The sequence below is a fragment of the Myxine glutinosa genome, chromosome 1, assembly GCF_964187855.1.
Source record: "Myxine glutinosa chromosome 1, kmMyxGlut1.1, whole genome shotgun sequence".
In the NCBI taxonomy this organism is placed as follows: Eukaryota; Metazoa; Chordata; class Myxini; order Myxiniformes; family Myxinidae; genus Myxine; species Myxine glutinosa.
The window spans coordinates 36,239,918-36,261,737 of record NC_136261.1 but is presented as its reverse complement, the minus strand read 5'-3'; the positions used below and the strand labels follow the sequence as shown (position 1 = coordinate 36,261,737).

General features: G+C 48.0%; 2 protein-coding genes across 2 annotated transcripts in view; one reads left to right on the top strand and one right to left on the bottom strand.

Annotated features, from left to right (window-relative positions):
• Nucleotides 1-21,820, bottom strand: part of LOC137414448 (uncharacterized) — a 368,155-nt gene that overhangs the window by 162,945 nt on the left and 183,390 nt on the right. The window lies entirely within an intron of this gene.
• The window catches only part of CKAP5 (cytoskeleton associated protein 5), a 138,451-nt gene that overhangs the window by 83,863 nt on the left and 32,768 nt on the right, over nucleotides 1-21,820 (top strand). The window lies entirely within an intron of this gene.

The following is a 21,820-nucleotide window of genomic DNA, read 5'->3' as shown; positions in this document are numbered from 1 at the left end:
GGAAGAATGATATTGAAGAGAATGTGGAAGTTTGTTCCACAGGTGGGGAAAAAGATCAGTGGAGGTGAGCAGTGATCCTGGATTTAGGTACTTTGACCAGAAGGAGGTTGATGGTGGACCATGTGCACCCTGCAGAAACCTGGGGGAGCAAAGCATGGAAAGAGCAGAAAGTGCTCGACTAGAAAGGAGGTGGTGGAAGACAGTCCACTGACCTGTCTGCGCTGAGTGATAGGCCTATAGACCCAACTTAATCGTGGGAGATTCCAAAGTCTTTTTAAGGCCTTGCTTTTACCACAGCATCAAGCTAAGCAAAGAGGGAGGCAGGGGAGCCAGCCCAAATGGGAGATTAGTACTCCATTAAGCTGCCGATAAAGGCCATGTAGGTGGATTGGAGCTCAAGTATGCCAAGGAAGGACTTTGCACAACTGAGGATGCCCAGTCGGTGACTGGCTTTGGCGGCCATCTTAGAAATGTGGCTTGCCCAAGAAATATGGCTGATAGTGATGCCCAAATGTTTGGGTGACTGAACTTCCTCATGAGTATTGCTAAGAAAGTACATGGGAGGGTTGGCTAAATGGTCCCATCAGACAGACAGTGAGATCGAGTGTGAGAAATTTGTTTGTTTTGCCATTTAATTTGCCATTAAAAGGCTTATTTCAAGTGTTTGACCAGCTTGTCATTTTATTTTATTTTCATGGTCTGAACAGGGTCGAGGCTGCTGCCTGTCTATCTGTAGAATGATCGATGTCATGGCAGAGGGTGGTGCCATAAGCAAAGAGATAGAAGATTTTGCAGAGAGTTAGAGAGATTGTTGATGATCAGGAGTATGACTAGGGCCATAATGCCTTGGGGCTTTCCAGGCTTGACAGAGATTAAAGGTGTCCTTTGAAAGTCAAATATTATCCATGAGAGTGGAGAAAATCGGTAACTCCAAGCGAGGACTTGGCCTTGAATGCCATTGTCAGAGAGTTTAGAGAGCAAGGTGGCTGCCAGACTATTCTGACGTTCAGGGCCTCAATTAATTGTTGGGAGAGTAGAAGCAGCATGTCAAGGGTACAAGTGACGTGCACTGAATCTGAACTGAATCGGAGATCAGGACGTTTGTGCAGAGGATATATTTGATGTCGAAGGTGTGAACACCATTGCATTTAATTTTGGCCTGCACCTTGTGGATGTGTACCAATAAGCAGGTGCAGTAATTTTAGAGCAAGTAAATTTCTGCGATTGTGGAAACCGGATGGAATTCACGGAAAGTTTGACTTGAAACGGAAAGCTGAATCTGACGTGGACAAAAATTAATGTAGTAAATTAGAGGGAAAAAAAGTCCAGATTATCGAATATATATATTGCACAACTATATATTCGATAGGCTGTCTTTGCACGGCCAACTATATCGTCTGTATATATATATATATATATATATATATATATATATATATATATATATATATATATATATATATATATATATATATATATATATACACACACACACACACACACACACACACACACACACACACACACACACACACACACACACACACACACACACACACACACACACAGACTTGGCATTTAATATGGAATTTTTTTTTTTGTGGGGGTGAACTTACTTTTCAAGATGTCTTAGAACCAAAAGTTCATTGGAATTATGTTGAAATTATTCTAGATTTTGTTAATGTGACCTTTAAAAGAAACAAAAACCACATTTGACATTTCGAAACAAATAAATTGATCCTTGAAAGTGATGTAAACTGATATCGAACTCAATTCACGGACAGTAGTGTTAAACTTCTGTACGTTTTCCAGAAGTATATCTTTATTTTGCACATTCGCCAAAAAAAATTTTAACAAAAGTTAAATTACGACTGGGATTACGGACAGTAAAATTACAGTGCAGTACTTCGTGTAACCCCCACGAGCATTCAGGAGAGCACGTACACGTTGAGGCATGCTGTTCACGAGATTTGCCAAGGTTTGGACAGGAATCGCTTGCCATGCAGTGACAACAGCCTGCTGCAATTCACGCACAGAGGTCGGCTGCTGGTCCAAGTGGTAGATTTGACGCGTTAATTCTGCCCACAAGTTCTCTATCGGATTCATATCCGGGGACATGGCAGGCCACTCCATATGCTCCACAGCATGGTCAGCAAGAAAGTGTTGGATCATGCGAGCACGATGAGGCCGTGCATTGTCATCTTGGAAGACAAAGTTTCCTCGAAAGGCTGCACGAGCAAATGGAAGCAATGTTTCTTCCAGAATGGCCCTGTACTTGAACTGGTTCAGGTTTCCATTCAGAACAACCAGGTCAGTTTTGCCCCCTGCATGAAAAGCAGCCCAAACGGTCACCCCACCACCTCCAGCTTGGAATCTTGGCACTATACAATCTTTGTTGTAGGCTTCATGCACTTGTCTGCGCACTCGGACGCGGCCATCTTCACGATAGACCGGAGATCACGGCGAGGTCACGTCTTTTCGAAGCTGTTCCATGCACTCACGCTTACGAAGCTAAGTGATCTTTCACATTTGTGTTTTTGGCGTATCTTTATCTTTCTTTCGGTGTATGTACCTATTGGGGTGACTTTAATAGGTTTCTCGGTGTTGGTTTTTCATACCTGTGTACAGAATCGTCGGTTTTTTTCGTATCGTGTATTCTGAGGCCTAGTGTAGTGCTAGTAGTAGTAGGCTACCGTGTCCTCAGACCTTGGCTTGAGGCTTTTGTTTTTTGTCTCAGCGGTTCTTCGATCGCGCTGCAACTACTGTCTGTCTGTCTGTTTTTCACGGTCTTTTCACCCATACTCCCTTGTTTTAAAATCTCAAAAAAAAAACCAAAAATTTTTTTCCCTTCCCTGTTCTTATCCGCTTGTACGTTCTTATTTGTTCTTTCGTTCTTCGTTCTATTGCTCTTTCGTTCTTCGTTATTTGTTCTTTCGTTCTTCGACCACGTTGTTCGAGATCACGTGATCAAGTTGTTAATACATGTTTCATCTGTCCCCTGAAGAACTTTATTATTATGTCATATTCTATAACACTTTTTTCTACTTCTTCTATAAAAGGATGCTTTCGACTTGCTCACCAATTCTATTCATTCAAAAAAAAAATTCCATCTCTTACAGTGCATCTTTCATTCATTCCCTAAACTCTCCAGAACTCCACCCATCCTTCAGCGTCCTCAAACGTATTTTTGACTCGAATGTCTCAAGAAACTCATTTTGCAATAAATGTTCGTTTCCCATAAATCGTACACTTTTCAAAATCCAATCTCACCCCTCCCCTCCAAATCTTCCCCATCACCCATCTCTGTCAAATCTTCCCCCTTGCCCCTCCCCCCCAAATATTCCCAAACACCCATCCCTTTCAAATCTCCCCCCCTGCCCCTTCCCTCCTAAACTCCCCCCACACCCCTCCCCTCCGAGACTCTCCCTCACTCCTCCCCTCCTAGACTCCCCTCTCACCCCTCCTCCTCAAAGCGTCCTCCCCGCTTCTTCCCCCTTCCAACTTTCACCTTCATCTTCCTCAACCTTCTGCCTCACTCTTCCCCCTCCTCAAATAACACCTCACTGCGCCTCACCCAAACACCATCAAACCTTTTGTCCGCCCCATTCTTCGCTTTCTCCAAGCTATTCTGTAATCTCTGACACACCTGCAACAGCTCTCCCTACCTCTTCCTCCTCTTCCACATCCTGCCCTACCGCTCCCCCCCCCCCCCCCCCTGTTCTGTATCCGATGCTCCCCCTTCCTCTTCCTTAACAGTATGGACCTCAAACATCCGGGGCCTTCGCTCAAACTTAACTGATCTCTCCATACAGGTTGCTTCTGACAAACCAGACGTGATCTGCTTAATAGAAACCTTCCTCCTTCATGATGTCTCTGATTCCTTGGTATCTCTCCCAGGTTACTCCCTCCTCCGGTATGATAGACCTGAGCCTCGTTCTGGAGGTGGGGTTGCTATCTTTATAAAAAACTCTCTTCCTCACTCGCCCTGCACTGCCCTCTCTCCACCTCACCCCCAGGAATACCTTTGGCTACGGCTTCCCCTTCGCTCCCACCTTTTGTTCATATGCGTGTTGTACCGTCCACCAAACAGTGATGACTCCATCTACATCTCGCTGTCTGATAATATGGACCAACTTCTATCTACCCATCCCAACTCTCTCTTCCTCATATGTGGTGATTTCAACTGTCACCATGCCAGTTGGCTGGGGGTGGGTACCTCTCTCACCAGCCACGGCTCTTCAGCAAAGGACTTCTGTGACTCACTGGGACTGACACAATCTGTCAATTTCCCAACCCGGATCTCAGTCAACGGAGAATCTTCTCTTCTGGACTTGGTTATGACTAACTTCCCTGAAAATGTCTGCTGCTCTTCTTCTGCTCCAATCGGCTCTTCTGATCATGTGCTTGTTAAAGTGGACATCTCTCTGACCATTTTCAGAGAGCCTCCTCAGCGTCGACGAGTCTGGCATTTCACTCAGGCCAACTGGCACGGTCTTCAAGCAGCCATCAATCATCTGGACTGGTCTCCCATCTCTCCTGCCTCTGACATCAACTCATCCTGGGAATTCTTCCAAAGTAAATTGCTCTCTCTCATGCACAGTTTTATCCCTTCTCGTCTTCAGTTGTCATACCCTTCCTCCCGTCCATGGTACACGGAATCTTGTGGTGAGGCTATTGCCCAGAAACAACTTGCTTTCATCTCCTGGAAAGCAAATCCAACGGAAGGAAATCTCATTTCCTTTCACAAAGCCCGAAACAAGTGTGTGTCCACCCTCAGGAGAGCCAGGAAACAATATCTCTCCGTTCTCAAGACCGATCTCTCTTATCTGTCTCCCTCTTCCAAATCCTGGTGGCGTCTGGTCAAATCTGTTTCTGGTGTTTGTTCCCCCTCCATCCCCTCCCTCACCTCAAATGGCTACACGGCTGACTCCACACGTGAAAAAGCTGAATGCCTCAACTCTGTGTTTGCCTCTAAATCTTGTGTCCCAAACCCATCCCTCTCTGTACCCACCGTACCCAGTCGTACCCAGCTGCTCCTGGATTCTGTGTCCTTTCCTCCTGACAAGGTGGAAAAGTGTCTGTCAACCCTTGACTCTGATTCTGCAACTGGACCTGACGGCATCAGCCCACGGGTCCTAAAATCATGTTCTTCCGCTCTTTCACTCCCTCTCTCTGTTCTCTTCACCCTCTCTTTTGCTCTAGAGTCTAGGTCATCTTCCATCTGCTTGGAAATCTGCCAACATCACCGCTTTGCACAAAAAAGGTGCAAAAACAGATCCCAGCAACTACAGACCAATCAGCCTTCTCCCAATTATCAGCAAGGTCATGGAATCCATCATTGCTTCAGATATGAAATCTTTCCTCTTCTCCAATGGCTTGATCTCTGATCATCAATTTGGTTTCAGACCTGGACACTCCACTCTGGACATGCTGCTTCTGCTTTCTCAACAATGGATGGAGGTCCTCAATGCCAAACAGGAAATTAGAGCAGTCTCCCTTGATATATCACGTGCCTTCGATACAGTCTGGCACCCCGCTCTGCTCACCAAACTCTCCTCTTTTGGTATCCATGGAAATCTCCACGCATGGCTGGCGGACTTCCTCTCTAGTCGAAGTCAACGTGTGGCCCTGAATGGGTTTCTCTCATCTCCTCTTCCTGTTCAGGCTGGAGTTCCCCAAGGCAGTGTTCTGGGCCCTGTGCTTTTTCTGGTCTTCATCAATGATCTCTCTGACTCTCTTGAAAATCCTCTCTATCTCTTTGCTGACGACTCTACTCTCTGTCGCTCCATTCTTCATCCCTCAGATCGGCAGTCTGCAGCCTCCTCACTCTCTGCAGACCTTGACAAAATCACAGACTGGGCAAACAAGTGGAACATGTCTTTCAATCCTGACAAATCTCACACTCTTACGATGTCTCTCCGAAAAGACCGACTGGACAACCCTCCCATCCACTTTCTGAATAATCCTCTCCAAGAAGTTCTGTCACTCAAGCTTTTGGGTCTCACTATCTGCCATGATCTTTCCTGGAAAAACCACATTTCAAATCTGGCCTCCAAAGCCAGTCGCCGACTGGGCATCCTCCGGCGTGCGAAGTCCTTCCTTGGCACACCTGAGCTCCTCACCACATACAAGGCTTTCATCCGCAGCTCAATGGAATACTGCTCTCCCCTCTGGGCTGGTGCTCCTGCCTCACACCTAGCTCGCCTTCGCGCTGTTGAAACCAAAGCATTCAGAATCATTGGAATCTCCCGCGATGAAGCTAACTCCCAGGGCCTCTCACTCACTCACCGCAGGCAGGTTGGTGGTCTTTCCGTCTTATACCGACTGCTCTCTGGCCTTGCCCCCCCAGCTCTCTCTGGGCTCTGTCCCGCAAATAATCCTACAGGTCGCACAAGATCTGCCTGCAACCCTCTTTTGGTTAAACTGCCAAAATCAAGACTCTCTGCTCACCTTCCCTCCTTCATTCCTCTTTTCTCCCGCCTCTGGAACAAACTCCCTCACTCTCTTCAATCCCACTCCACCCTCCAAGTCTTTAAAACAGCTGTTCACCACCATCTCTTATCTTCCCCCATCCAAAACCTTGATCTTTTCTACCCCCGCTAATTTCACCCCAATTCCCCTTTTTGAAATACCAACTTCTGTCCTGGAAGTCCTTGGTGTCCTTGTGCTTTATACTTCTCCCTCCCCCCCCCCCCCCTTCCCATGCCTCCTCCCCCCGGGCCCTCTCCCTTCCACACATCTCCCTGCTCTCGGATGTTGTGTTTGTGTCCTTCCCCTTTTCTCCCCATCTTGTCTTCCGCTCCCTCTTTTTGTGTATTTTGTTTGTCTGGTCGATTTGTTTGTGAAGTAAATGTTAGCTCTTTCACGAGCCTCGATTCAGTATACAAAAAAAAAAAAAAAATCTAGACTCGTCACTGAAGATCACGTGATTCCATTGTCCTGGCTGCCATTGACGGTGCTCTCTGGCCCACTGCAATCGGCGCTGGTGGTGTTGTCTGGTCAGGCGTGGCTTTCTCAGGGGACGCCTGGCACGATAGCCTGCTTGAACCAGTCGTTGGTTGACTAGCCTTCTGGATACAGGCACATTTGTCAGTTGCTGCCACTCAGCCCTAAGCCGATTAGCTGACCTGGTACGGCCATTGCGGACTAACCCGGTGCAGCTGGCGATCATCCCTCCTTGTGGTTCTGCGGGACGTCCTGGCCTCGGTATTGGAGTAGGGACACCCCTCTGAGCATTTCGTTTCAGGATCTTTGACACCTGACTTTGAATGATGCCATACTGCCGAGCAATAGCACGCTGATTCATGCCGTAATTTTGTAAAGCCACCACTCCATGACAAACAGCATTGTCGAGTTGACGGACCATCTCCAGAGGAAGCGGCAATAACTTTTGGAGACGTGCAGCAGTTGTTTTCCACTAATACAGAACGCAACAACCCTTGTATACCCGACTGTGAAGCCAATCATCAAATGCACCTAGCCGTACATTTTGCCACGCCATCTGTGATATAATCCTGTTGTTGACTTCTTGCTGCGACAGACAATCAGTGACATGGTTCTTTTCACAAATAAATCACCAAAGTGTAAAAGAAACTCACCAGATTGATATACTGAGTTAAGAAAGTAAACCCAAGTCAAGAAAAAAAAAATATTCCATATTAAATGCCAGGCCTGTATATATATATAAATATATATATATATATATATATATATATATATATATATATATATATATATATATATATATATATATATATATATATATATATATATTGTATATATATATATATACTGTATATATATATATATATATATATATATATATATATATATATATATAGATATAGATATAGATATATATATATATATATATATATATATATATATATATATATATATATATAGATATAGATATATACAGATATATATATTTATATATATATATATTGTTACTGACACGACTTTGATGTTAAGGTGGGCCGAGCGGAATGGCCGTCGTGTCCGCACAAATTACCCGATTGTACTCGAACGTTGACAAAGCCGCGCCACGCTGGCTCAATAAGGAAAAAGAAGACACACGGCTGAATTATAATGACAGACACCAGGGATACGGTTCTCAAGACCTCCGGAGGAGATTATATTCGTGCGGAAGGTCAGATTACAGGGACGAGAGGTATATCACAGAAAGACAGGCACTTAGACACACTCTTATATTAACCCCGGACAGACGACAGACAAACGGGACAACGGCTGACTCACACGGGGGTTGATGGCAGGAAAGCGGGTATCGATGGCTCCAGGTCCTCCTGGGCTCGGGGCAGGATCAACACGGTTCGGTCCAGAGATGCGGGGAGGTCTCGTCGCAGCGCTCAGAGGTGACGTTCTTTCTCAGGCGGGGCTTTCTCAGGCCTCTCCAAACTCAGGCGCATCTGTTTCAGCGCTCGCAGGTCCGTCTTTCTCCAGCTGGGGGCGAATCTCCCGTCACATCCGGCGCGTGGCCGCGTATATCCGGCGGGGAGTGACACGCCCTCGGCTCGTTAGCTCCGCCTCGTGGAATCGGCACGTTGCTTCTCATTGGGTGCGTGCGGGGGGTTTACCAGGCTCCGCCCTTGACGAGGAGCTGACAAGGAGCCCCTTCGTGGTAACCCCGTGGAGCGCATGGTCTGGAGCGCATCGTCTGGAGCGCATTGTCGATGGCGGCGAACCGAGCCGGTGGGAGGACGCACACTCCCCCCCGCGCAGCGCCGTGCCCCTCTGTTGTTGTAGACGGGGAAGAAGATGGGAGGAGGTATGGGAAAGGTCCTAAACTCACTACTGGTGCCATATAATCACATTCTGGTGCAACGAAGAGTCATACTTAATGGAAACGAGGCCTTAACTGACATAGACTAAGAATAACTAGCAAGATGTCCGAAAGTTGTCTACGTGTGGTGCGGTGGACCTGGGCACGACATTTAATGGGGGAATAAGGGGAAGGTCGGCTCTACTGATTGTTATTTACATGCAATGGGACTAGGGAATGGGGGATTGGGGAAAGTTGGGGAGTATTGGAGAAAATAGGGGAATATTTACAAGCGGATATGGAGGCCAAATTCCATATTCGCAACATTGCACCCTTCTCTACCCTCGGGGCGTCCCGACCCGATAAATTTTTACCTACTTTAGTGTGGCACGCAATGTAGTTCCCTCTACTATTAACTCTACCCTGAGTGCGACAGTTTTACAGATATTCACGAATGAGTAAATATGTCCCCCTGCGACGTTGCACCCTTCTCCTCACAGAAACATACCCACAGGATAACCGAATCCGGAAAGAATTCTCAAACTAAACATACAGCCGGTAGGGAGCATTATTTACAAGATTACGCTGATATCTACACTACGATCCAGGACCTGTCTTTGGAGGAACACATGCAGATGTTATGCATAGAGAGAGCACGCTTGCCAACATCGATACACCAACCCACGAGTGCTCTGTGGCCGACGGCCTTTAATAATGTGCAGAGCACCCCTTCCCGAGCATCAAAAGCACCACCCCACCACCAATCGGTGCAGTCACCATTGTTCATTGGAATAAAAATAAATTCGACAACCCCTAACCCTGCAGGTGTCTCTTGCTCTTCTTGTGGTGCACTTGGTGTTAACTAAAAGTGGTTCACCTGTATGGCATAGGTGCCACGTTGACCCATAGGTCCATCCCCGGGTGGTGCTTGGCCGCAAACGAACTGCGGTCCATTGTGGGTGGCCACAAACATTGCGGTCCATATGGTGTATCGATCCCGGCAGCAAACAGCGAAAGTGCAGGCCCACAACTGCGCAGCCAGCACCTCTCTCTCCTCTCTCTCTACCCCAAAGCCAGATCCTCGGAGGTGGGAGACAAAAGAAGCAGACAAGTGAGTAAGGTGGTAAGGGCGCAAAAGTGCACGCAATGTAAGGTGATGCACACTGGGGGCACATGGGAACCAGGTGAGACAGGTACGTTCCTATCGTACGCTCCCCCCCCCCCCACCAGGTAACCTACATGGCCCCTCCCTTACCCCTTACTGTATCCACACAACACAACACTACCCATAAACATCTACTTTACAAATCAACAAACATCCCTACTGTCTTCCCCGTTCCTCCCATATACCAAATTCGTCTTCTCTCCCTCCTAACCAATCAAATTTGCCATTTTCAACTGAACATCAAAATTTGCCATCACCAATTCATCATCAGTCCCTCCTCGGGAGGGAGAGATGGAATCACCCCCAATGTCTCATCCACGTCGTGATGCGTCTCACAAATCCACACAGCGATTCATCTCCTGCAACAAAACAAAGAAAACACAGGTGTGGAGTCATCATCATCACCACAGGTAAGTGGCTGCGTATGGTGCGACAGGTTCTTCAATCCTAACTATTTCCTAAATGACTAACAACTTTACACTACCCGGGGTCTTTCTCCGGCCAAACCATTGGCCCTCTTACACTATGGGTTCTAAAAACCAATTCCCATTGGCCAAACTGTGGTGCTCTTCAATTTGGGGTCTCACTCCCCCGATTCATCTCCCGGTGCCCTCGTACAATTTCTGGGCTGCGACGTGTACCTCTCCCAGTGGGTCTACCCACCTGCACACCTCCACCACTGCAGTTGCCTCCGAGCTTACCTGCTCCTTACCCTAACCTAACTACCAGGGGAAGGCCCTCTGGCACTCTCCCCACTCGGTGCCCTCTCTGGCACTGGGCTACCCGGGTCCATCCTCCGGATCCTCGGGCCCCATCCACAACTACCGGCTCCCAGAGCCCACCTGCGGCCTCACCTGGCCGACATCCTCACAGTGGTGGAGTGCCCAACCAACTACACACACTAACAGGCTACACGCCCCGCCATTTCCACAACACTAATGCACCCATTCACAACACCATTCTGCAACCGCACCACAAATGCCAATATCCAACCACAACTTACCTATACCCTCTACCTAACACTTACACTACCCGCCCCGGGTATTCGTGAAAGGGGTCCACTCTTCCCCCATCCACACCTTCGCACCATGCACACCACTCCGTACCACTTACTCCAACTCTCTCCACACACCTGTACTTGCACACCTGTGCTCTCACACTTGGTGCCACCTGCACCCTTCTCTCCCCAAGCGCATTCGCGCTGGTCCACACACTCACTACTCATACACTGCTCCACACACCTGTCCAATTGCACACCTGTGCAATCACACCTGTTCCATCCTCACACACACGGCATCATCTCAGCTAACTACTCCCTTCTGAAACTTGCGCTTCCCAGTCGTCCCTTTAAACTATTGCGCTCCCACGTCATTATCATCCATACTAATCTACCTGCGTCCCCACTGCAGGTATCAGTCACTAACTAAACTTAACGTCACCTACTGTCATCTTTGCTAGATCCCTACACACAATATCCTAACCCACCCGGGCTAGTTTTCACTGCCATACACCCCATAAACTATTGCTCCTTTGCCCCCCCTCAGGGGAAGGGTGGCAGGGATGCCATCCCACCACATCGGGGGTCTCTCACTACCAATTTTGCACATCAAATTTCAACAAATTAAAAATTTGCCAATCACTACCCATCATCTGCCAATCACTACTGCCAATCCCTTGCCAATCATCAAATTTTGTTTTTCTCTAATTTTGGGTCCAAAACACTAACCTCATCACCCAGTCGACTCACTAATACCTCTCGGTGCGCCAATCCCTGTCCAAAGCCCGGCTTCGTAAAGCCAAGCAATGGATGCTGGTTGTTTTGTGCCAGCGGCTGGATGCGTCCGGCATTCGGGGCAGGGACAGGGGCTTACCCGGGCCGAGATCCCACGCACCACCTCGGCGTGGAGCCATCCAATGTCCCGATCTCGACCTGCCGGCACGTCTCAACAAAACGTGGTCGCCATAACGACCCTTCCTATCGGGCTGCCCGCTCCGCCTAGTGGAGCACGGACGCGGCCGTTCAAAGCGAGGCCCAGCACGCACCGAGGGCCCGATTCGGCTAAAAGTCGACCTAACCTCTAACCCGTTTAATGTCGATGCTTCACCTGCATGCTTACACCCCGCAGCCCGTTCCTTGCTCACACATCCAGCCGTTTCCATGCCCCTCGTACCTTTCTTTACACACCTCGGTACACCCATTCCACTCACAGCCTTGGTCACACACCTGACCACCGAACACTTTGGCACACATTCGTTGCTCGCACATCTCACCAATACACCGCTTCGCGCCCCCTCCTCGGTCACCTCCTCTGTGACAATCACAGGTGTGCCCTCATTCGCACACCCAACCACGTGCCTCACCACCAACTCCAGCGTGCATTCCCACTCACGCTCTACCATTCCAGGTGTGCATCCTTCCATCCCAGGTGTACATCCTCGCTCACCTGTCACAACTAACTCACGCTCCATGTCACTCTCACTACTTTCACCTCCATTCCTGACAGCGCACTCACCCTTACTCTTGACAGCGCACTCTTTCCTCGTGCACCTGCCCGTCACACACCTTTCTCGCGCACACTCTCCCGTTACACCCTCTGTAACCCTCACCACAGGTGGACACTCTTCCTTACTTCTGACAGCGCACTCTTTCCTCATGCACCTGTCCGTCACACACCTTTCTCGCGCACACTCTCCCGTTACACCCTCTGTAACACTCACCACAGGTGGACACTCTTCCTTACTTCTGACAGCGCACTCTTTCCTCATGCACCTGTCCGTCACACACCTTTCTCGCGCACACTCTTGCGCACACTCTCCCGTCACACCCTCTGTAACACTCACCACCCCGCGCTTCCATGTGCTCCCTCGCACACACGCTACGACCGACTCACTCTCGCCAGCACCCTCACTCCTTGGCACGCACTTTTTCCTCACACACCCCAGAGTCGGACTTTCTCGCACACCTCCTCTTTCGCACACCAGACCTGTCGCACACTTCACCAACGGCCTCTCACGAACACCCGGGTCTATCTCGACCCCCAAGCTTATTAAATCCCCTGGCGCATCATACGCACGACCATATTGGTCACCACTTACACCGGGTCCTCTTCCTCTTCGCTTCTCCTCCATCACCTGCGAATCCCTCATCCGGTTAATGAGCACATCATCACGATCCAAACACAGACTTTGGACCAATTCTTTTATCTCCTCTTTTATCTCTTTCTTATCCCCTCTCCGTCGCTTCTTAATTTCACTCATCCCTTCTTCCACTTCTTCTAATTTGTGCTTCACCTCTTTTATTCCCCGGTACGTCTCCTCAAGCTCGTCCTCCAAGGCTACCTTGACCGTTTCCAGGTGCGTCCTCACCTGCCGGTCCTTCGTCTCCATTACCTCTATCACCTCGTCCAACCTCGTTGTCAGTCCCTCACGTACCATCTGACATTCCCTCTTCGTCGCTATCAAGTCGTTTTTTATGTCGTTTTGTGTCGCTTTTAAACCTCCTAATACCGCAGTGTTCCTCTTTACCTGGTCCGTTAGTTCTTTTTGTCCCTCTGTTAGCTGCTCCACCTCCTGCGTCAGGACCTCTATGCCCCCCTGTAACTTTACAGTCCCCTTTCTCACCTCCTTCTCCATGTGCTCCTTACAGTGCCTCACCTCCTCGCGCACTCCTCTGACCTCCTCACTCACTCCTCTTCTGATCTCCTCTCCCATCACTTGCATCTCCTGCCCAGATGCCACCCTCATCTGCTCCATTTCCTCCCTGTGAGCATCCAGTTTGGTTTCTACCCCCATTCTGACCCCCTCTATCTGCTGCTCCATTTGTTTAACTTCCCTTTCCGCTTGGTCCCTCATGTCCCTCAATTTGCCTTCCATACTGTTTTCTAACCCCTCTAACCCATTTTTCACTCCCTCTATCTGATTCTCCTGGGCAGCCATTCTATTTTCTACCCCCTCTAACCCCTCTTGCATCCCTTCCATTTGATTCTCTTGAGCGGCCATTCTGTTTTCTACCCCCTCTAACCCCTTTTGCATCCCTTCCATTTGATTCTCTTGAGCGGCCATTCTGTTTTCTACCCCCTCTAACCCCTTTTGCATCCCTTCCATTTGATTCTCTTGAGCGGCCATTCTGTTTTCTACCCCCGTTAACCCATGTTTCACCTCTTTTATCCCGTTGTCTAACCCCTCAAATTTCTTTTCTAATCCCTCACCGGTACCCCTCATTTGGCCCTCTAATCGCCCACTATCAACCCTCATTTGCTCACTCTGAGCATCCATCCGGTTCCCCATTACCCCCAATTGCTCACTCTGAGCATCCATCCGGCCCTCCAATCGCTCACTATTCTGGGCCATAAGGGCCTTCATTTGTATAAAAAAAAGGTTCAAATCCATTGGCATCTCCGGTTCGACTACCGCGACCATGGGCGTGGCTAAATGTGGCGCCGCTGTAATCACGTGCGCTAGAGCGCCATTTTGTGCACCTGCTACCCTCGCTGTTTCGCTCTCCTCATGTCCCTCATGTCCCTCAATTTGGTCCTGGACCGACCCTGCTTCACTCTCCGCTACCGGACCCCAGCCGTCTTGATCCGCCATAGCGCGACTTGCAAAATTCGAGTTTCGTAAAACAAATCCAAATTTTTTTTTTTTTTTCGTTATAATTTCGGCGAGCGCAGTAACCGCGGGACCGCGCTCCGGCTCGATTTTGTCGAGCGCAGTACGCGCTCCGAACCGATTTTCCCTCCCAAAATTTGGGCCTAACTAATTTAGTCCCGGGTCCGAATCTCACTCCTCGACACCAATTGTTACTCTAATAGTACAATTGGTGTTCCAAAATTTGGGCTAAATAAATTTAGTCCCAGGTTCGAATCCAACTCCTGACAACCAATTGTTACTGACACGACTTTGATGTTAAGGTGGGCCGAGCGGAATGGCCGTCGTGTCCGCACAAATTACCCGATTGTACTCGAACGTTGACAAAGCCGCGCCACGCTGGCTCAATAAGGAAAAAGAAGACACACGGCTGAATTATAATGACAGACACCAGGGATACGGTTCTCAAGACCTCCGGAGGAGATTATATTCGTGCGGAAGGTCAGATTACAGGGACGAGAGGTATATCACAGAAAGACAGGCACTTAGACACACTCTTATATTAACCCCGGACAGACGACAGACAAACGGGACAACGGCTGACTCACACGGGGGTTGATGGCAGGAAAGCGGGTATCGATGGCTCCAGGTCCTCCTGGGCTCGGGGCAGGATCAACACGGTTCGGTCCAGAGATGCGGGGAGGTCTCGTCGCAGCGCTCAGAGGTGACGTTCTTTCTCAGGCGGGGCTTTCTCAGGCCTCTCCAAACTCAGGCGCATCTGTTTCAGCGCTCGCAGGTCCGTCTTTCTCCAGCTGGGGGCGAATCTCCCGTCACATCCGGCGCGTGGCCGCGTATATCCGGCGGGGAGTGACACGCCCTCGGCTCGTTAGCTCCGCCTCGTGGAATCGGCACGTTGCTTCTCATTGGGTGCGTGCGGGGGGTTTACCAGGCTCCGCCCTTGACGAGGAGCTGACAAGGAGCCCCTTCGTGGTAACCCCGTGGAGCGCATGGTCTGGAGCGCATCGTCTGGAGCGCATTGTCGATGGCGGCGAACCGAGCCGGTGGGAGGACGCACACTCCCCCCCGCGCAGCGCCGTGCCCCTCTGTTGTTGTAGATGGGGAAGAAGATGGGAGGAGGTATGGGAAAGGTCCTAAACTCACTACTGGTGCCATATAATCACATTCTGGTGCAACGAAGAGTCATACTTAATGGAAACGAGGCCTTAACTGACATAGACTAAGAATAACTAGCAAGATGTCCGAAAGTTGTCTACGTGTGGTGCGGTGGACCTGGGCACGACATTTAATGGGGGAATAAGGGGAAGGTCGGCTCTACTGATTGTTATTTACATGCAATGGGACTAGGGAATGGGGGATTGGGGAAAGTTGGGGAGTATTGGAGAAAATAGGGGAATATTTACAAGCGGATATGGAGGCCAAATTCCATATTCGCAACAATATATATATATATATATATATATATATATATATATATATATATATATATACACAGTTATACATACATACATACATACACACATACATACATACATACATACATACACATACACACATACATACATACATACATACATACATACACATACAAACATACATACATACATACATACATAGATACATACTTACAAATACATACATACATACATACTTACAAATACATACATACATACATACATACATACATACAAACACATACATACATACATACATACATACAAACATACATATATAAAAGCAAAGACTTGCAGTTGGGAGTAAATCCAAATGACTCCATGGTAAGATCTCCAACTTTTAATTGAACAAACAATGACTCAACGTTTCGATTAATAACATGTGAGAAAGCCACACGCCTCCGTTAATCTTCCTCAAGAGTGATAAAATCATCTCAACATCCACTTATATGCAAAGTGGGCGGGGTTTATGCAAAGTGGGGTGGGCAAAGCTGGACAGCCAATTAAACCGTATCACACCTCTCTCGTGAACGGAGACGTTACTGACCAAATTAAAAAATCAACCGCATGTTTACGGCTCAAAACAATCCTGAAAGCAATGCTGGATTATAACTCAAGTGTTCAGAAAATCAGGAACAATCATTACATTTAATTGGAAGTTAAACTTGAAAATAATTAAATTGTAAATTAAATTAAAACAAATATATTATAGCAAAAAAAAAATGTTTACATTTTTTTTTTTTCCTGGATATTTTTTTCCCTTATTATTCAGATATTTCCTGAATTTTTTCCTGGATACACTCGTAGCAAGGGATCCCAAAGGAGCCTTAAAGGTAACGGTGTACAGAAAACCAACACACACTGATCGCTTCCTTGATTTGAATTCTTGCCATCCAATGGAACACAAAAGATTAATGCGATTAATGATCACCCTCTCAAAAAGAGCACGTGATTTACCATCTACCTTTGAAGACAAGATGAGTGAGGTGGACCATCTTCAAAATGTGTTCAGGGCAAATGGTTATCCTGACAGCTTGCTACCCAACAGGAAAACGATAAGGGCTTCCCCACACAACAGGCTGAGACCGAGAGAACAACCAAAGGGTTTGTGTGTTCTGCCTTTTTGTACCGGGGGTTTCACAGAGGGTCGGCAGAATTTTGAAAGCGGCAGGAGTGAGGGTTAGTTTCACACCGGTTTTCACCCTTCGCCAAGTTCTTATGAGGGTCAAGGACAAGCTTCCGATGAAGGATTGGTCAGGGGTGGTATACGTAGTGCCCTGTGGTTGTGGAGCTGAGTATGTGGGTGAAACCGGGAGGACCTTCGGTCAACGTATTGCTGAACACCAAAAAGCATTTGAATGTAATTATCCCAGCAGATCTGCTATTGCCAAACACGGCCTTAAGGAAGGCCACACACCTTTATGGGATAGCGTTCATATTTTGGGTTCCACACCCAACAGAAACAGAAGACGTGTTTTGGAGGCTTGGCACACAGAAGAAACTGTTACCTCGATCACACAAGAGGTAGTTGACTTACCGGTAGCGTTTGACCCACTCTTGTGTAAACGAAGCAGGCATTCCGTACTTTGAACAACGAGTCCACATAATATGTCACACAAGGTTTTTATTTCAAAGGTTTTAAATGGAAGAAGTTTGGAACAACCAGGACTCTTCCTAAAGCTGGCCGCCCGGCCAAACTGAGCAATCTGGGGAGAAGGGCCTTGATAAGAGAGGTAACCAAGAACCTGATGGTCACTCTGGCTGAGCTCCAGAGATCCTGTGTTGAGATGGGAGAAACTTCCAGAAGGACAACCATCACTGCAACACTCCACCGATCTGGGCTTTATGGCAGAGTGGCCAGACGGAAGCCAAACAGTTCAATCTTGGTTTCATCAGACCACAGAATCTTGTTTCTCACATTCTGAGAGTCCTTTAGGTGCTTTTTTGCAAACTCCAAGCGGGCTTTCATGTGTCTTTCACTGAAGAGAGGCTTCTCTCCCTGGTTACTCCCTCCTCCGGTATGATAGACCTGAGCCTCGTCCTGGAGGTGGGGTTTGCTATATTTATCAAAAAAACTCTCTTCCTCACTCTCCTTGCACTTCCCTCTCTCCACCTCACCCCCAGGAGTACCTCTGGCTACGGCTTCCCCTTCACTCCCACCTTTTGTTCATATGTGTGTTGTACCGTCCACCAAACAGTGATGACTCCATCGATATCTCGCTGTCTGATAACATGGACCAAATTATATCCACTCATATCAACTCTCTCTTCCTAATATGTGGGGATGTCAACTATCATCATGCCAGTTGGTTGGGTGTGGATACCTCTCTCACCAGCCATGGCTCCTCAGCGAAGGACTTCTGCGACTCACTGGGACTGACACAATCTGTCAATTTCCCGACCCAGATCTCAGTCAACGGAGCATGTTCACTTCCAGACTTGGTTATGACAAACTTCCCTGCAAATGTCTGCTGCTCTTCTACTCGTCTTCTGCTCCAATCGGCTCATCTGATCATGTGCTTGTTGAAGTGGACATCTCTCTGACCATTCTCAGAGAGACTCCTCAGCGTCGACGAGTCTGGCATTTCACTCAGGCCAACTGGCACGGTCTTCAAGCAGCCATCAATCATCTGGACTGGTCTCCCATCTCTACTGCCTCTGACATCAACTCATCCTGGGAATTCTTCCAAAGTAAATTGCTCTCTCATGCCCAGATTTATCCCTTCTCGTCTTCAGTTGTCATACCCTTCCTCCCGTCCATGGTATTACATTTACTCTTGGTATTACTTGATATTATGGTATTACTTGGTATTACTTGGTATTACTTGGTATTACATGGTATTACTCACATCTTGTGGTGAGGCAGTTGCCCAGAAACAACTTGCCTTCGCCTCCTGGAAAGCAAATCCAACGTAAGGAAATCTCATTTCCTTTCACAAAGCCCGAAACAAGTGTGTGTCCACCCTCAAGAGAGCCAGGAAACAATATCTCTCCTCTCTCAAGACTGAACTCTCAAACCTGTCTCCCTCTTTCAAATCCTTGTGGCATCTTGTCAAATCTGTTTCAGGTGTTTGTTCCTCCTCCATCCCCTCCCTTACCTCAAACGGCTACACAGCTGACTCCGCTCGTGAAAAAGCTGAATGCCTCAACTCTGTGTTTGCCTCTAAATCTTGTGTCCCAAACCCATCCCTCTCTGTACCCACCGTACCCAGTCGTACCCAGCTGCTCCTGGACTCTGTGTCCTTTTCTCCTGACAAGGTGCAGAAGTTTCTGTCATCCCTCGATTCTGATTCTGCAACTGGACCTCATGGCATCAGCCCACGTGTCCTAAAATCTTGCTCTGCCGCTCTCACTCCCCTGCCGCTCTTTGCTCAAGTTAATTTGCCATCAGCTTGGAAATCGGCCAACATCACCGCTTTCCACAAAAAGGTGCAAAAACAGATCCTTGCAACTGCAGACCAATCAGCCTTCTCCCAATTATCAGCAAAGTCATGGAATCCATCATTGTTTCGGATATCAAATCTTTCCTCTTCTGAAATGGCTTGATCTCTGACCATCAATTTGATTTCAGACCAGGCCACTCTACTCTGGACATGCTGCTGCTGCTGTCTCAACAATGGATGGAGGTCCTCAATGCCAAACAGGAAATTAGAGCTGTCTCCCTTGATATATCACGTGCCTTCGATATGGTCTGGCACCCTGCTCTGCTCACCAAACTCTCCTCCTATGGTATCCATGGAAATCTCCACGCATGGCTTGTGGACTTCCTCTCTATGGCCCTGAACGGGTTTCTCTCATCTCCCCTTCCTGTTCTGGCTGGAGTTCCCCAAGGCAGTGTTCTGGGCCCTGTGCTTTTTCTGGTCTTCATCAATGATCTCTCTGACTCTTGAAAATCCTCTCTACCTCTTTGCTGATGAGTCCACTCTCTGCCGCTCCATTCCTCATTCCTCAGATCGGCAGTCTGCAGCCTCCTCACTCTCTCTGCAGACCTGGACAAAATCACAGACTGGTCAAACAAGTGGAACATGTCTTTCAATCCTGACAAATCTCACACTCTTACTATGGCTCTCCGAAAAGACCGACTGGACAACCCTCCCATCTACTTTCTGAACAATCCTCTCCAAGAAGTTCTGTCTGTCAAGCTTTTGGGTCTCACTATCTGCCATGATCTTTCCTGGGGAAACCACATTTCCAATTTGGCCTCCAAAGCCAGTCGCCGATTGGGCATCCTCCGTCGTGCGAAGTCCTTCCTTGGCACACCTGAGCTCCTCACCACATACAAGGCTTTCATCCGCAGCTCAATGGAATACTGTTTTCCCCTCTGTACCGGTGCTTCTGCCTCACACCTAGCTCGGCTTCACGCTGTTGAAACCAAAGCTTTCAGAATCATTGGAATCTAGTGTGATGAAGCCGATTCTGAGGGCCTTTCACTTACTCACCGCAAGCAGGTTGGTGGTCTTTCTGTCTTCTACAGACCCCTCTGCGGCCTTGCTCCCCCAGCTCTCTCTCAGCTCTGTCCCCCAAATATTCCTATAGGTCGCACAAGATCTGCCTACAACCCTCTTATGGTTGAATGAATGAATATGAATGATCGTTTGAAGGCCATTTTCCGCAAGAGTGGGGCCTTGTGGGCCTCATGACAATCATGGTTCCCTGTTTGAGGCAATGTTTTTATGGCCGGATGCCCTTCCTGACGCCAACCCTTGGTCCCTCTTACGATGCGCAGGGATACGGTGTACCTATTCTAAACCGGGGTACACACCGGGACCTCTTATGGTTAAACTGCCGAAATTAAGACTGTGCTCACCTTCACTCCTTCATTCATCTTTTCTCCTGACTCTGGAACAAACTCCCTCACTCTCTTCAATCCCACTCCTCCCTCCAGGTCTTTAAAACAGCTGTTCACCACCATCTCTTATCTTTCTCCCATCCAAAACCTTGATCTTTTCTACCCCTGCTAATTTCACCCCAGATCCCCTTTTTTTAAATACCAACTTCTTTCCTGGAAGTCCTTGCAGTGTCCTTGTGTTTTTACTTCTCCCGCCCCCCCCCCCCCTTCCCACGCCTCCTCCTCCCCTTCCCATGCCTCCTCTGCCCAAGCCCTCTCCCTCCCACAGATCTCCCGATGTCCCTGCTCTCAAATGTTGTGTTTGTGCTTCCCCTTCTCTCCCCATCTTGTCCACCGCTGCCCTTATTATGTTTTGTGTGTTTGATTTTTTTTTGTGTGTGTGTGTGTGTGTGATAAATGTTAGCTCTTTCACGAGCCTCGATCCTGTATTCCAAAAAAAAAAATTGGGATTTGACAGCCAGGAGAACAGAGAACGAAGGAACAGGCAGGTGTATCAGCAAATGTGTTAGTACGGGAGGAGAGGCCTACGTATTAAATTTTTCGGTAATGTTTTTTTTGAAGGTTAGGTGAAAGTGGATCAGAGGAAGAAGGATAAAGTTGAAGGAGTATGGTGAAAAATAGAATTGGAAAGGTGTCTTTTAGCTGGAGAGGATTTAGTTATGAAGGAAGGAGAGGAAAAAAACGGGTGGGGTGAAACATCTGGTCCAAGAACGAACGAACAAAGAAGGGGAAAACAAATTGTTTTTTTTTTTGTTTTTTTTTGTTTCTTGGAATTAAGACTTTAAACAAAGGGTAAGATGTTTGGGGAAGTATGGAGTGAAAAGAAAGACTGGAAAAAAGTGAGAGAACGAAAGTAAATGGACCACAAACGATCGCCTCGAGGTGACAACTAAGCCTCGAGGGACTAGGCCTGAAATACGCTGCAGGAAACAACCGACGATTATATACAGGCATGCACGGTCCAC